This window comes from Armigeres subalbatus, chromosome 3, assembly GCF_024139115.2.
Source record: "Armigeres subalbatus isolate Guangzhou_Male chromosome 3, GZ_Asu_2, whole genome shotgun sequence".
NCBI classification, from domain to species: Eukaryota; Metazoa; Arthropoda; class Insecta; order Diptera; family Culicidae; genus Armigeres; species Armigeres subalbatus.
The window spans coordinates 272,162,715-272,174,593 of NC_085141.1; the positions used below are offsets into that span (position 1 = coordinate 272,162,715).

Here is an 11,879-nt window from a genome sequence, read left to right on the forward strand (position 1 = left end):
TTTTTTTACAAGGGTTAAAGGCCATCAAAAATCTGCGCGACAGACACCTCGAGCATCCACACTATGCTCGAAGGCGAACAGGGATGGGCTCCTCCCGACCTGCTAAAAATGTGCCTCTCGGATAAACCGGGCCCCTTATCCTCCTTGCCTCGATCCCCCCAGGACCACTGGAAGCTGCGACTACTTCGGGGGGCTGTGCTCATGCACTTCTTCTAAAATTCCGGCCCCTAGCTTAGGCTAGTTCGCCGACTGGCTTGCTGAGATCCACTGCTACGTTGTCTCAATCCTCGGCGGTCGTGCCGCAAACTTCCTCACTCGAATCCTCCTGACTTCCCCCGGCGTCGAGGGTGGTCCACCAGTTCCGGTGAAGGAAACTTCCGCACTGATGGTGCCCCGACTACCGGCGGCTATCGCAGGGGACGCTTTCGCGCATTGCGCCGACTTCGTCTTCGGGTTGCAGAGGTGGTCCGACAGTTCCGGTGGTGGATGACGTCCGCACTGGCGGTGCCCTACATACCCGAAGCACTTCCCTCTTCTTTCTTCTTTCTTCAGCAGGTTGACTGATCGAGTGCCGAAGTCGGTCCGACGATTCCGGTTGGCAGAAGACTTCCGGTTCACCGGCGCCCCGACGACCCGAGGCCAAACACTGCTCACTATGCTGGATTTTCCTCCGAGCCGACCCTTGCTTGCTGGTCCCTTCTCCATCGACGCTGCAGCTCTGACATTATTTGTGTCACAACTCTGGTTACCGCATGCCACGTACCTTCATCGCGACACATTCGCTCTGCGATGTTGTCCGCCCTTATGGCAGGCATTCTCCTACGTGCCTCCGCAAACCAGTCGAATATCACGTGCTCTGGAGTCTCCTCTACGTTGATACACGCCGGGCAGAATGGCGATGATGCATGGCCACACCGGTGCAAATATTGGCGGAAACAACCGTGTCCGGACAGGAACTGTGTGAGGTAAAAGTTCACCTCACCATGCTCCCTGTTCACCCACGTCGACACATTGGGGATGAGCCGATGGGTCCACCTTCCATTATCCGCTCCTGCTGCCACTTCACCATAGAGTCCAGTCTTACCGCCTTCCTCACATTTCTGGTATCCCTCCGTTGGTAGCACTCGATGTCCTCTGCTAGGGTTATGCAGACTGGAATCATCCCTGCGATAACGCAAACTGCCTCCGAGGAAATGGTTCGGTACGCACTCGCGACTCGAACGGCCATTAGGCGAAACACGCTGTTCAACTTTCTGCGGTTACGTTTCGTCTTGAGCGCAGCTCCCCAGGCTGGAGCTCCGTACCTCAGTATCGAGGATGCTACTGCTGCCAGAAGACGCCTACTGCTGCTTTTAGGACCACCCACGTTCGGCATGATCCTTGCAAACGCACTGACCATTTTAGATGCCTTTTCACAGGAATAGTCTACATGGGTGTTGAAATTCAACCGGTCGTCGATCATCACTCCTAGATGCCTCAAAGCCCGCACGGACGGTATGTTGTGCCCTCCTATGGTAAGCTGGATCCGCTGGATCTCGCGGCAGTTGCTAACCAGCATCACTTCTGTTTTGTGGTGAGCAAGCTGCAGTTTGACTCCATTCATCCAGTTTTCAACTGCGTCGGTCGTCTCCGCCACCAGCATTTCTACCTCTTCCAGCGACTCTCCGGTTATCGTTAGAACGACATCATCCGCGAATCCGAAAATCTTCACGCCTTTGGGCAACTTCAGTTTTAGAACTCCGTTATACATAATGTTCCACAGCGTCGGGCCTAGAATGGAACCTTGCGGAACACCTGCGGTAACCCTAATCGACTTCTGCCCCGAATTCGTTTCGTAAACCAGGATCCGGTTCTGGAAGTAACTTTCAATGATTCTACACAAGTAGTCAGGAACCCGCATACCGTGCAGCGCTGCGGCGATAGCCTCCCAGCTGGCACTGTTAAAAGCGTTTTTGACGTCAATCGTTACTACAGCGCAGAATCGATTGCCGCGCCTCTTCTTCTTGGCCGCTTTCTCTGAAACTTCAATGACCGTCCTGATTGCGTCCACCGTCGATCTGCCTTTTCGGAATCCGAACTGCATTTCCGATAAGCCGGTCTCGCCTTCAGTGAACTGCGTCAGCCGATTAAGGATAATCCTTTCCAGAAGCTTCCCCAGTGTATCCAGCAGGCATATGGGCCTATACGATGCTGGATTCCCGGCGGTTTCCTGGTTTCGGCAGCAGCACTAGTTTCTGGATCTTCCACCTATCCGGAAAGTTACCATCTGCTAGGCATTTCTGCAGCACCATCCTAAACAAATCTGGAAACGCCAGTATCGCAGTTTTAGAGCCACGTTTGGAATTCCATCCGGACCCGGAGCTTTCTTCATCTTCAGACCTTTCGCCACTGATGACAGCTCGTCGTTGGAGACTTGCATACCTGCAATGGTTACTCCGTCTTCATCTACGTACGGTGTAGGTGGCCACATCGTAGAATCATGCTGCGGGAAGAGACCATCAACGATGATCTTCAGCTTGTCCGGACACATTTCCGCTGGCGTCGCTGGACCCCTGATCCTCGCTGTTACGACCCGATAAGCGTTGCCCCAAGGATCAGCGTCAGCTTCTCGGCACAACTCCTTGAAGCAGTTGGATTGGCTGACTTTAATCTCCCGTTTGAAGGCCGATCTAGCTTCACGGAAGATTATCTTACGCTCCTCTCTGACTGTTTCAGACCTTGCTCTCTGAAAGTGTCTTCTGGCTCTGAGACACGCAACACGAAGGCTAGCAAGAGTATCGTTCCACCAGTAATTTAGCCGCCGGCTTTTCCTTGGCTCCAGTCTCCTTGGCATCGTCGCATCGCATGCCCTCGCAAGAGTTTCTGTCAGCTCGTCTGCATCGAGATTTGTAGCGCCGCTGTCCGCTCGAAATGCTTCGATAAAAAGATCCTTGTCGAAGTCCTTCGCCTTCCATTTTCGCTCGCTATTCCTTATCTCTCGCCGTACCGTCGGCATTCGTGTTCCAACACTATACCGGATCGCCTGGTGATCACTATGTGTATAGTCCTCACTGACTCTCCAGTTCATGTTTCTCACCAGCGACGGACTGCAGAACGTGACGTCGATGATGAACTCCCTGCCATCTCTGCGAAATCTACTAACGGTACTTTCGTTGCACAGCCTGACGTCCAGCTTTGCCAACGACTCCATCAAACTGTAACCTATGGGGTTAGTCATCCTCCCTCTCCATTCCACTGCCCAAGAGTTGAAGTCGCCTCCGATGATTACCGGTTTTCGGCCGATCAGCTTCTCCGTGAGTGAGTCCAGCATTCGGTTATACTGCTCCAAAGTCCATCTTGGGGTGCGTAGCAGCTACACACGAAGATCCCGTTGATTTTGGAGATAACGAAACCTTCGCTTGAGCTGTCTACCACCTCTTGAATAGGAAATTTGCCCATCACTTGGATAGCTGCAATCCCCGATGAATCCGCCACCCAGTTGCCGTTGTCAGGAGGGATCCGATACGGTTCAGCAATAATTGCCACGTCACACATTGCTTCTGTTGTCGACTGCCACAACAGTTGCTGTGCGGTGTCGCAATGATTGAGATTCAACTGGATGATCTCCATTAATCCCGGCCCGCCATCGCCTTCTTGTATGCAGGGCATTGGAAGCCACCCGTCGTATGGTCGTTTCCGTCCTCCGGTTTGCAGAGCAGGCATCTTGGTTGCTTCGTGCAGTCCCTAGCAACGTGTCCTTCTTCACCACATTTCCTACATAGACCGGATCTATCCGGGCCTTTGCAGTTCGCGCCTGGTGGCCAAACGCCATGCATTTGAAGCATCGCTCCATCTGCTTGGTGACTCGTGGGGCGAATCTCAACGGGCACACCGACCATCCTACTTTTACCTTGCCCGCCTCCACCATTTGGTTGGCAGCCTCTGCTGGTAGTCGTATCGCTGCTACTTGTGTGCCACCGTACGCTCTCCTCAGTCGAACCGTCATTTGCACTTCCCCAGCTTGCATTGTGAGACCAGTGCATCCCTCAGTTCGTCTTCCGTCGTGATCTCGTCCAGGTCTCTGCACTCGACCACTGCTTCCTGCGTTAGAGCTCTTACGTTACCGTCACTGCCCAATGAATTGGCAATGAGCTCCCGGAAGGCCGAGCTCTTGATCGTGGGATCCTTCTTCAGCTCGACCAGCAACTCCCCTTCTGGGTACGCCTAGTTCTCACCACTTTCTCACCCAAGTCTTTTAGCTCCGGGTCCTCTCTCACTTTCTTCAGGATCGCTGCGTACGACGTTTTATCGCTCGCTTCTACGATCAGGGCATCACCTTTAACTCTCTCCCGAGGAGAACGACGTTTTTCTTGTTTCTTCTGTTCCTTCCTCTTTTCCACATTCTCCTTCTGCTGCTTCCTCTTCTCCCGCTGGTTTTCCACGGTCTGCCACTCACCATCCTTGACACGTTCCTTCAGAACGCTGGCAAAGTCTTGCACGTTCCGTTGCTTTTTCGTGCCTTCCTGCTCTCCAGGCGAATCCCTTCCTCGTTTTTCCGTGCGAGTGGTTCGGGGACTTTTGGGTGCCTGCTGTGTCTCAACTGCTGTATGCTCCGCCGCATCTTTCAGCACCTTTTCAGCTGCTTCGGCTTTCTTTTTCAGCGCGATCTGTTCGTGTTCGGCTGCTTTTACGGCGGACTTAATGCTTGTCACTAGAAGCTTGATCTTCGTGTGAACATTGTGCTTGTCCTTCACGAAGTCATAAAGCTCGTTGACTCGCTTCCGCACCTCCATCAGGTTGGACCTCCCGAATTGTAGCTCCTCCTGAGTAGCACTACTTTCCGATTTTTGGGTGGACACCCTATTCCCGGATCCTAGCTCCTGTTGGCCTGCCTGGTACTCAGCAGTCTTGGCCGTACTACTGGTACTCGCTACTGCTGCCTGCGACATCACTGGAGATCGCTGCAGCTTCCCACTCTTTGCGAAAACATTCGCCCCGCCTGCTCCTTCGTTGTTTGTAGAATTTGTTTCCATGTTACAAGGGTCCCCCTCCGGGCCGTTATCTCTACCTGTTGTAGATAGTCGCCTCTTATGATCCCATGGGTGCCTTTGTAAACAGTGAGGTCCATGCAAGGGTTGACTCCGGTGCCTTATAACACCGTGTTCAGAGCCGGATCGGTGTAAATCAGGAATGGTGCATCTGAACCTACTACCCACCGGTATAGGTGACAGGTTTTGAGCGTTACCGGAGGCCTGCCAGGTTGTTTATCGGGACGGAGGCAGACGAACCATTAGCCTGCTTGCCATTTCAAGAAGATGTCACTCTTTTTTACTCAGGAAACAGAATAGCTCGACTGTCAGCCCATATACGCCTAGTCCTATCCATAAACCGAGAATCGTCCAATGTCGTTTGCTGTGACCAGTATACCATAATCAGGATCTTACTGGTATGAATCCTGATGTGCCAGTTGGCACTCCTCTTGGGCTTGTGTGCTTTGAGCGGCGCACGGTCGCTGTGATAGGGCCTACGTGCAGACACATGCACCTTGTTATACACGTTCAACAGAGCCCACTGACAAACCCCACCACATCCTAGACAGGCACCCTAACTCGCAGTGGCCATGGGGAGGGGTCGTCAAGCCCTTGGACAAAGTCCCTGCTGCCCCTGTGTGTGTGTGTGTGTGTGTGTGTGTGTGTGTGTGTGTGTGTGTGTGTGTGTGTGTGTGTGTGTGTGTGTGTGTGTGTGTGTGTGTGTGTGTGTGTGTGTGTGTGTGTGTGTGTGTGTGTGTGTGTGTGTGTGTGTGTGTGTGTGTGTGTGTGTGTGTGTGTGTGTGTGTGTGTGTGTGTGTGTGTGTGTGTGTGTGTGTGTGTGTGTGTGTGTGTGTGTGTGTGTGTGTGTGTGTGTGTGTGTGTGTGTGTGTGTGCACAAAATGCCATAAAAAACATTAGCCAAATTTTCACATAGAAACTCTTAACCGATTTTCTTGCAAAAAGTTGCATCCGACAGAGACTAAAACGCTGTTGATCACTATTAAATTTCATAGTAATTGCAAATTGCAAAAAATAGATAATATTAAAATAGTGATGAGACATAGTCACATTGAACAATAATGTGTTATGAAAAATGCCTTGCATCTATGAATATTTTATCCTTGGCTTCCCATTAAGAGTTTCATCGTACTATAAAGATGCTCGTGTTGCACGCATTTAGGCGTAAGTATGCTCTTCGTTCAGTTTCATAGTGCTATGAAATTGTCCGAAAGTCAAATTTCGAACATAGGAAATTCGAGAAACTTTTGGCAACGCCATCTGTCGTCTACTAGTGTAAATTTTCTATCATAACATTAGACGGTGTAACTGTTTTGCCTTTCTTGTACATCATCGAGGTGTAAGCGTGAAGGCTACATTTATTACCTTTTTGCGCGAGAAAGGCGCCATCACCGCTAGGTGGATTAATCTGGGTTTTTCAATCTATTTTTCGACCTTATTCTACTACTTTCAGGCTTCATTTCACAGTGTTCAAATCGAAGGGATAATTGAAAATAACCCCATATTATTGTATTGAAAAATTACCGTTTTTTCCATTTTCAAGCACCATTTTGCTATTTTTATGTGCTCTGCTTCCTTGCATACTTCGTGATATGGCAAACGCCACACTATTTTTTTATAGAGCCTGAGCAGCTAATATCTTGAAAATAGCAGTTCTTATGAACATGATTTGAATAAGAGGTAACATGACAAAAAAATAATAACAAATATTAATATCCAAACTTCTTTCATTATCAGATATTTTAATACAAAACGAAAAATAATTTCGTTTTGCCTTTGAGTCCACGAAAAGTTGCGCTCTGCAAAGTACAAAAAGTGCACATTGCTGAGAAATTTGAAACAAAAAAGTTAGAGCAAAAAAACTTTTTTTTAGGGGTCACCCTAAGTAAACTTGGGAAAATTGCTCTATTTTTTTTTAACTTTATTAATGTGTTTTTTTAATTCTAGAATTAAGCTCAACACAGCCGTCTAAATCAGGAAATTAGGAGCTACAGAAATATTTTTTTTTTGCAAAATTCTTGGAATCTGGCTGAACTACAACTTCGCGGAACATTGTATACCCGTTTCTCTGCAAATGAAAAAGTTTTCTTTTTTCTTTTTTTGAATTGTGGTCCACCCTAATTTTTATGAAAATCTCAATAAGCCCCTTACCGTTAGGAGCAACTTTGCAGAACAAAGTTTTTTCTATCTCTGCTATTTTTGGCTTGAAAAACTTATTACCACTTTGTCTCCTCCCTGGACCAATGTGCGTTGGCTAGAATGGCTTTCGGCGTGACGTCGAAAACGCTGCCACCGCCGTCCAAACTTCTGATCAACGACGCCACCACCGAATATCGGACCGGCACACACCTCTACTTAGAATGTTTAGAAGTTATGGCTAAAACACTTGACATAAATAATCAACTACAATAAGATGTGTGAACAGTTACTTTGACATCAAGATACAGGATCAAGTAGTATTAAGGACAATCCTTACGGAATCCAAATTCAAAAGTACTCGCGTTTTCAAGAGCACACCACTACGTAGAATAATGAAAATGACAGTTGTGCGTTGCTTCCGTATTGAATAGTATAGCGCGCAAATGCGGCTAAAGGTTTTTCCCCTTTTTCCCGTCCCGTTCCCGACTCCAAAAACAGACGGCTTAAGCGCCACCTCCGAAGAGGACCGTCTGTCGAGGTTTGTTTGCCCGGCAAGAAACCCAACTCAGGGCGGGTTTTATGTATAAGAGTCCAAATAGCGATTTAGGGGACGAAACAGGAATTCAAACAAAAAGCCTAATCGAGATTTCTCCAAAATTAGGAAACGCCCTAAGCTTTCCACAAAAATGGTTGGTGCTAACCGTCGTTCTACCAGTACACAAAGACACCACTCACGCGTATCATCATTGGAAGACTTCCCCCAATTCAAAAATTCCTAGTTGCTTCAGACACGTGAGTGGAGAGACTGATTTCCCAGGCAGTCTATCCTGGCGTACAAAAATAAACAAAAAAAAACTAAATCAGTAGAACGACGCGAACGTGAGAAATCTCGAAGACAAAATAAACTGTTACAGGGAAAGCGCTAACATTACAAAACTACAGCCATAGAGTAACACAAACAAAATACATATTTGGCTTTATTCACGTTTTCATTAAACCTAGGTTTTTATTTCATGTTTCGTGTTCCTTCTTCTCTTCTTTCCTCTCTAGCTTTCCCTACTGTGTGTGTGCGGATTTCTGGCTTCTATCGACGTCTAACTTCTACTATCGACCATCGTCGATCTTCGAGCTCGGGATTAGTGTGTGGAGTTTAACGCATGCGTATTGTTATTTATTTTGGCTTGTTTTGTACTCACGGTACCCTTTGTCCGGCAGCGGACGAATGCTGACGGTAAAGCAGAATTTATCGGCGGCGGCCGACGAAACGATGTTATTGCGGCAACCGTGCCAAATGCGGCGATGGTGGAGTTTACTCGTGGACTACGATGACGCTTGGTCGAAAAACGCTGTGTCGCTGCGCAACGGGAATTCCCAGACGGTGGTTGGTCCCGAGCTGGTACTGAAACGCGCGCCGGCTAAAGATGGCGCAGATGACGACGATGGGGATCGTCGGAGGCTTGGTGGTGTCACGCTACGGGTCGTAGCTAAGAATAAGGCTTTCGCTGGCCACTCTGTCGGACGATAGTCCCTTCCGGCTTTCCCCTCAAACCGGGACTTCTGTGCGCTGAAGCGTGGGGTCGAGAGTCGCGTTTGACTGGTGGATGCGGTGTGCCGAGTATGGGCCGTGGATCGCTAGAAGCGAATCCTAAATAAAAAGCCGTCGAACGGCTGTTCGACACATTTAACAAAAAAATTCTCCACACAACAATTTCACTAATTACCTTTTTCTATTCACAATCGCACACACAACTTGACCGCACGTAACCCTTGACAAAGGTCGTTAAACTTTGACTACACTGAAGGAACAAAAAGTAACATTTTAATTTAATCTAGAAGACTTCTCACATTTTAATAAATTACCAAATAAAACACACCGCGACACTAAACAATTATCACGCACTCTCGCCTCTTCCACGGTCCAGGTCAGAATGGACGAGTAGAAGTTCTTGAAGCCCTCAGAATAAGTGAGGACTTATTGCTTCGTGACCGGAAGTACGTGAAATTACCGAAGTAATTGCACGACTTGATCAAACGACGATTCTCATCAACCACGAATGTGAACCGATTAAAGCGCTATCTCTTTCGCTTCCCTTTTCGTCTGAATGACCTGTCTCGCTTAATTTATCTTTGGACTCTTATACTTTTTAAAAGAGAGCAATGCTCGGATTGACCCTCGGGTTTTATAGCGGAGTGGGAATGATTGCATACGCTTTAATTAATGAAGGCGACTTGAATGCAAGCTATGCGGATTTGAAGTAGTGCATTTTATTGGAAATGGGGACACTGAATATCTCAAACATAAATGACTATGGGATGCAAGTGAATTTAACAATGAACATAAATAATTACAAATAGAAAATAAATTAACATTGAGAACAAAAATAATAAATAGAACGGAAATATTTACATTAGGTTATTATATTATATGTACAATTTCACAATTATATTCAATAAATCTAAAAATAATATTTACAAAATAGTGACCATGTTACAATAGGTTCCATGAGGATTGTCCTTAAATGCAGTCTCAATATTTTTGTGCAGGTTTTGGAACAATATGTTATTCTGTTTAATATCTTGGCTGTGCATATGCACAGCACATGTTTCGAAATGGACAAATTGAAATGAAATTTGCGAAAAAGAATCCACGTGTCTTGGAGGGACTCGAACCCTCAACCTCCTACTCTCTAGATAGGCGTGATAACCCCTACATAACAAGACCACTTAAAGGTCACGTTTGCGGAAAAGCCATCAGAATCCGAGTACCAACTTCCACCGCGGTTAGCTCTCTTTTTTGCAAATTGAATATCTTTCGGATGCTTGATTTGTCCAATCTCCACATGTGCTTTACTGTTGTATATCCACAGTCACGTTATCACGTTATCACGCCTATCTAGAGAGTAGGAGGTTGAGGGTTCGAGTCCCTCCAAGACACGTGGATTCTTTTTCGCAAATTTCATATCAATTTGTCCATTTCGAATCATGTGCTGTGCATATGCACAGCCAAGATATTACACAAAAAAATGGTTTTCGTACGGCCGAGTTGCCGAATAAAATGCAATTAAAATGTTATTCTGGTTCTCCAGTTAGCCTTGAGAGCAAAGGAGTGCGATTGCTAATCAGGAGATGGCCGGAAAAGCAGCCCAAGCTCCAGTTGAAATGTAGCGCCATAGAACAATAAGAAGGATAATAAGAAGATGTTATTTAATATTTTTGGTATTTTTGGCTTCTAATCTATATAAAATAAACGCATTTAGGCTTCTGATTGATTTTATTTCACAATTTAACTTTTAAAAATATTATTTCCAATATTTTGCAATATAATTGTAATGGCATCATTCCATGAATAAATATGTGGCAGTTATAGTGATGACCAGATTTTTGACTGCTCCTGGAATGAATTGATGATGAAGAAGAATAATTCCAAATTTTTTGGAAATCTTTACCGTATATACATTTTCAGCGATAATCCATTAATTGACATCCCTAATAAACATTTCTCCATACATTTTATAATGAACGAGAAAGGCATTGTATGAAGCATTTACAGACTATGTATGTATCGTGTTACACCACTCTTATTGTTACAGAATTTTAGAGGTTCCCAAACATGAATCAGCTTGTGCATTTGAAAGGTAAAATGCGTGAACAGTTACCCATTACTTCTTGTCGAAAAGGCAAAGGCCTCCCGTGCAAAGACGAGGGTATTAAGAATCGGATCCTGACCACCTGAATAATTTGATCGAAACAAAGGTTGTACAGTAGGCTGACCATACGTACGTATTCAACGGGTCAGTACCGTTTATCAGGCTCTCATTTGAACTCGTTTAAAACTCATTTTACTGTCTCGTCGTAATCTAAAAAATCGTCAATTTGTCTCGTTTTTTCATTGATTCTTCTGAAGAACCCAAAATTATATACAAACGAACTCAACATTACAAAACACGAAAATTCGAAAAAAATGCAACCTAAGTGGACAAAATACATAAAAAGGGTGAGATGTTAAAAGCTGGATTATGAAATTAGGGCCCGGTAAAAATATTTAAATACTCAATTAAAATTATGTCCTACTGGTCCTCGGAAGGTAAAAAAAATAGTAAAACGCTTCGGATTTGTTTAAGAATATTTTGAAAATCCTTAAAATATTCCGGAAGTTTTATTGTTGCCCCTGCAAAAATTATGTTTGAAAATAAAATCTGAGTAGGGGGAACATTTTTTTAGATGTTTGTATGGTTTGTATCGACCTAATTTTGTAATAAGACAACACTGCCGTTATACGTATAACTGTACCATGTACATAGAAAATCGCAGCAAACATGGGACAAATATGCGTATAACGGCAGAACAACCATTGTATATTTTTCATCGATCGACCGGGTTTTCAACAGTGATTAACAACAAGGATAAATTCTTCGGGTATTTTTTTTTTCTAACAGTTTCATTTCAATTAATGTATGTCTGCTTATTCATGAGGCAATAAACTATGCCCAATTTCATAAGAAATCTGAACGGAATCGGTAGCTTGGTAAGCGTTTAATGAAAATCAAGACATGTCGCAAGATATTGCAGGGTGTCAACTGCCTGAAAAAACCTGGAAAGTCAGGGTCATCGCTCTCACCGGCAGTCTGGAGATCGTAGAGCAAAATCGTTCAAAATGGTCTCTTATATTTTAGTCTTCTTGCCCTCAGACACATTCAATCCATTCTAAGTAGT

At 45.6% G+C, this 11,879-nt stretch overlaps 1 long non-coding RNA gene across 1 annotated transcript; it reads right to left on the minus strand.

Moving 5' to 3' along the window:
* Positions 1–8,242: 8,242 nt before the first annotated feature.
* On the minus strand, positions 8,243–9,588 carry LOC134219786 (uncharacterized). Its single transcript, XR_009981662.1, has 3 exons — positions 9,027–9,588; positions 8,888–8,962; positions 8,243–8,834 (listed from the first exon to the last, which is right to left on the minus strand). It is a non-coding gene; the product is annotated as an uncharacterized LOC134219786 (long non-coding RNA).
* Between the last annotated feature and the right edge of the window lie 2,291 nt (positions 9,589–11,879).